Raw genomic sequence first — 5,757 nt, forward strand, 5'->3', positions numbered from 1 at the left:
CATTTTAAATTATAAAATAAAATGGGAACTTGTACATTTTAATAAAGACATTAAAAATGAAAATAGCGGGGGGTGGGGAAGGTTATATTGTACGTATCCATTATGGAATGAAGTTCTCTGGAAAAACTGTCACTTAATTTGGTCAAGTAGTTTTTTAAAGCAAAAAAAACAACAACAATTTGTTATGAGACAATACCAATTTTTAAGAAGAAAAGCTATTATTTAAGATGTGAAGGATGTATCGGCACTTTAGACTGCGTTATCTCCCCGTGGTGTGTTCTAAAAATCCAAACACGGCCATCTTCAGCGCGCTGTCATATTAACATGTTTTTCCGCTGTAAAAAAAAAAAAAATTCTCTGAATTTTTTTTCAGAGAACTTCAATCCATAACGGATACGTACAATATAACCTTTTTTACGATATTTTCATTTTTTTAATGTGTTGATTAAACTGTACAAGTACCAATAAAACATATTTAATCGTTTTCATAATTTTGGTAACGAAAAATACCTGTGCACATCATTCAACTTTGTTTGGATGACCAATTTTCGAGGTGATGGGTGGGATTCCATCAAGAGACACACTAATTCTGCGGTAGTTTTCCAGAGGTTTTCATACATCAATCAATATCGAAAGAAAACGCTTTCAGTTGTTGAAGGCGACAGCTCGGCGGATTTCTTACGCTTACGAGATTGATATGTTCAGAGCAAACGTTGGTAATGTATACATGCAGATTAGATTATATCAGAACGTTGCGATTGAAGTGGATGATAAACTGGTCGAGAGAATTGACCTTTTTGTGGCGTGTATAGAGACAGGCGATTGGGAAAACAGAAACAAGGACGTCCTTACACTCGTTTGTGAGAGATGAAGAGATACGGACGGGAAGTAGCTGGGAATTAAAGTGGTTTTCTGCTTCGGATGAGACGTAGGGTAGAATTTCTGATTTGATTATATTATCGGGGTGAGCGCGTACGCAGACCCCACACTTAGAAATAACGCGTCCGAGTCGTCCACATTTGAGACGATCGCAAAGGTCAACCCAACCGCAGTGCAATGGATGGGCCTTACTCTGGGGGAATGACCTTTATGATCACCGTTAACCCCGACGTCAGGTAAGTATGAAGGTATTTATTTACTTCCCCACCGAGCAAATTAGGCACACGGCCGATTTTTAATGTGAGGAGTGAAGGGGAAATGAGATTATTTATTTGCTCCCCCACCGAGCAAATAAGGCGCAAGGCCGATTCTTAAAGTGAGGAGTGAAGGGAAAATGGGGACCAACTCCCCGGGGAGTAGGGGAGCTGGGTAGTGACAATTGGTATGAAGGGTTGCCCCTACATTGACCAAGGTCTTTGCTGGTCTTTGCTTGACACTTGTTGTCCAGGCCCCGAAGGACCCGGGACTGACTTACGTAAGTATAAAATTTTATGGCGGGACTGCTCCACTGGTGTTTTTCACTGACAGTAATCAATAAAATACTAAATATGAGCAAATTAGGCACAAGGCCGTTTTTTTATGTGGAGAGAGAGAGGGAGGGGGGAGGGAAAAGGGGACAAGCGGGTCATTCACTAGTGTGTTTATATAGTACTTCCATACTCACCACTGACAGTAATCAATAAAATACTATATATGTTCCATATAATTCTCACCAATATTAATATATCACAACATTTTATTCACCAATAACAAAATTCATAACAAAAATATTACTATCATTTAAACTTACAAACACTTTCACAAAATAGTAATATCATTTTTTATTTTTAATGTAATATGTTTTTTTTATATCATACATTCATACACTCACCACTGACAATAATCAATAAAATACTAAATATGTTCCACATAATTCTCACCAATATTAATATATCACAACATTTTATTCACCAATAACAAAATTCATAACAAAAATATTACTATCATGTAAACTTACAAACACTTTCACAAAATACCTTAATTCTTAAAGAAACTTATATTTTACTGTAATATTCAATGTCAAGGTCGTTAACATGTTAACAGCATAAATTCATAATCTTTTCAATGAGAAGCAATCCAAACGAATAAAACTTGTAGAAGTCACACCAAATCACAAAACCAAAAAACAACCACTTTTTTATTGAATCAAATCAAACAACGTCGTATTTGTTTAATTATATCGAAGTCGGTTAAAACAAACAGAAATAAAAATTACGATCTGAAGAGTTGTCTTTCCTTAGTTGAGCGGCATTTAAAAATGCCAATAAATTCAATTTCTTTTTATATGTTAATCTCATGAAATAGTTTTTGATTAATATAAATTAAAGTAATTTAAGGCAATCTTTACTGTAAGGCTGCGTAATTGTTCCGACAGATAGAAAGGCAGCATCTAAACAAGTGTAGTCGAGTCTAGCGCACGTCATCGTCATCGTGGTCGTCGTCAGGGGGAGGGGGTCACACTTCCTTGATTTGGTTGGACAGTTATTTTAGGCGACCTACGCTGATAATTAATGTAAATGATATAAACTATGCTTTTAAAGGAAGGAAAACAGGTATATAAACAGCGTACACACATATTAATATCGTTTATTATTTTTAATGTCATAACGAAAAAAAGACGCATATTAATATAATTTATTATTTTTAACGTAATATGAAAATAAAACACATAATAATACAACTTATTATTTTTAATGTAATAGAAAAAAAAAGACACGTATTAATATAATTTATTGTTTTTAATGTAATAACGAAAAAAGAGACATAGTAATATATATATATATATATATTTAATGTAATATGAAAAACATATTAATATAATTTATTATTTTAATGTGATATGAAAAAAAGACACATATTAATATAATTTATTATTTTTAATGTAATATGAAAAAAGAACACATATTAATATAATTTATTATTTTTAATGTAATATGAAAAAAAGACATATTAATATAATTTATTATTTTTAATGTAATATGAAAAAGCACATATTAATATAATTTATTATTTTTAATGTAATATGAAAAAAAAACATATTAATATAATTTATTATTTTTAATTTAATATGCAAAAAGAACCATAGTAATATAATTCATTATTTTTAATGTGATAACGAAAAAAACACATTAATATAATTTATCATTTTTATATAATATGAAAAAAACACATATTAAAATAATTTATTATTTTTTAATGTAATATGAAAAAAGACAGATATTAATATAATTTATTATTTTAAATGTAATATGAAAAAAACAGACACATATTAATATCATTTATTATTTTTTAATGTAATATGAAAAAAGACAGATATTAATATAATTTATTATTTTAAATGTAATATGAAAAAAAACAGACACATATTAATATCATTTATTATTTTTTTAATGTAATAACGAAAAAAGATATATTAAAATAATTTATTATTTTTTAATGTAATATGAAAAAACACATATTAATATAATTTATTATTCTTTAATGTAATATGAAAAAACACATATTAATATAATTTATTATTTTTTAATGTAATATGAAAACACAGATATTAAAATAATTTATTATTTTTTAATGTAATATGAAAAAAGACACATATTAATATAATTTATTATTTTAAATGTAATATGAAAAATAAGATATTAATTAATATAATTTATTATTTTTAATGTAATATGAAAAAAAACAAACAACTTCATGAAGCATTTCTGTTACTACTGTTTTCGGGTAAACTTACAACAAATAACCAATCTAACGTCACAAGTTCAGAACGACATTCGAAATAGACACTCCTAACCTTCTCATGTTAAAAACGGCTTTCAGATTAAACGCCCACAACCTTTTCAGCATACACGAAAATCTATAAAGTTGACATGTCGAATGTGAACGATGAGTTGGACGTAATGTAAAAATGATCAGAATTTAAAACAGAACGAAATTTAAATTCTCTTTTTCATTTGCACATTTTTCATTTGCACATTCACCGCAAGTTTTACTATCGTTTATCATTTTTAATCTTAGAAATAGTTTTTAATTAATATAAATTGAAGTTTTTACGGCAATCTCCTATAATATATCGATAATATTGCATAGTTCCTTTTTTTTTAGGCGAAACCACGCGTTTTTTTTATATACAAGGTCATTGTGCAGGGGGAGACAACTCCATATTACTAAGAGATCCGTTCATTTTTTCATCTCATAATTTAGGGCGTCACTCCTAACGATATTTTTTTTATTAAATCAAAACATCAAAAAAAAAAATAAATAAATAAATAAATAAGCTGAGACGAATGTTTTTAAAATCTAACAATATACATGCAAAATAACATTATTAAAACAAAATGTAGTTTTTATGCGACTATTAAGAGAATCGTTTTTGTTTTCATGTCAGTTTTTTTTTCGACTACATTACAAAAAATGAAAATGCAACAATAATTGTAGAGGAATTATTTTTTCATCTCATAATTTAGGATGCTAAAACCAACGATATTTTTTTTTAATGTTTTTCGAGCTGAATAAATATGTCACATTGAATAAAAACACAAAAAAAATATATCCAGTTTGGTAGAAAAGTAACTTATCTTGCCTTTGATAACATTTATTTGTTATATATTTGTTTTTTGACAACTTTTTCGAATCTATGTGTACAGTAATACAAACCCATTTTTTCATCTCATAATTTAGGATGCTAAAACCAACGATATTTTTATTAAGTCAAAACAGTAAAAAAAAAAAACTGCAGCATTTTTTTATGTAACAAAGTTGATAACCTTAATAATAGAAAACGTAGTCTTTATGTGACTATTAAGAGAATCGTTTCTGTTTTCATATCATAATTTACGACGCTAAAACCAACGATATTTTCTTTTGATGAAAACATTTGAAAAAAAAAGTTGCGGCAACTTTTTCTATTTTTTTTTCAACTACATTTTTATTAAAACGTAAATATTATTGGGAGTTTCTATAAAAGATTAATCTTTAAGCTTAAAACCAAAAGAATGAAAACATTACAAAAGAAAAATGGAATTTTTCCCACTACTTTTTAAAAAAATTTTTTTTTACTACTTTTTAAAATTAATTAATAAATGTTATGGGAAAATATGTAACAGAAAAAAAGTCGCCACAGCTTAAAAAAGAACAGTTGTTTGTTAAAATCACTATTTCTTCTTCAGCTATCGTTGCATTTTCCTTTATTTTCGCAACAAATCTTACCAGACATTTATTTATTAATTTAAAAATGTAGTAACAAAATGTTTTGTAATGTTTTCATTCTTTGGGGGTTAAGCTTAAAGACTAATTGAGTTTGTTTTACTGTACACATAGATTCGAAAAAGTTGTCACAAAACAAATATATAACAAATAAATATTATCAAAGGCAAGATAAGTTACTTTTCTAAATAACTGGATATGTTTTTAGTGTTTATATTTAATGTAACATGTTTATTCAGCTCGAAAAACATAGTGTTTACCGATGTATTGGAAAGTTAAAGATGGCGCTTGACTCTCTCGTTGACACGGTAGCTTTGGGAAAAGAAGTTAAAAACAAAAAAATATGCAAAACACTATTGGAAACTCGCTTTACATATGTTACCGTGACATAAGCTGACATATATTCGGTATTCTTTTAACAGTATTTTGTATAGTTTTTTTAACTCCTTTTCCCAAACTTTCCGTGTCAAAGATTAAAAAAATTCGTTGCAGTTTTTTTTTTTATGTTTTGATTTAATATGTTGAGAAAACTTTAAGCACTTACCTGCGACTCTCAGGAAGAGTGGCAGCAGA

General features: G+C 28.1%; 1 non-coding gene across 1 annotated transcript; it reads right to left on the reverse strand.

Moving 5' to 3' along the window:
- Positions 1–959: 959 nt before the first annotated feature.
- LOC145271600 (U1 spliceosomal RNA) lies at positions 960–1,123 on the reverse strand. The gene has a single exon (XR_013866007.1). It is a non-coding gene; the product is annotated as a U1 spliceosomal RNA (small nuclear RNA).
- Between the last annotated feature and the right edge of the window lie 4,634 nt (positions 1,124–5,757).

Source organism: Euprymna scolopes, chromosome 46 (assembly GCF_053919585.1).
Source record: "Euprymna scolopes isolate OS-2025 chromosome 46, ASM5391958v1, whole genome shotgun sequence".
NCBI lineage: Eukaryota > Metazoa > Mollusca > Cephalopoda > Sepiida > Sepiolidae > Euprymna > Euprymna scolopes.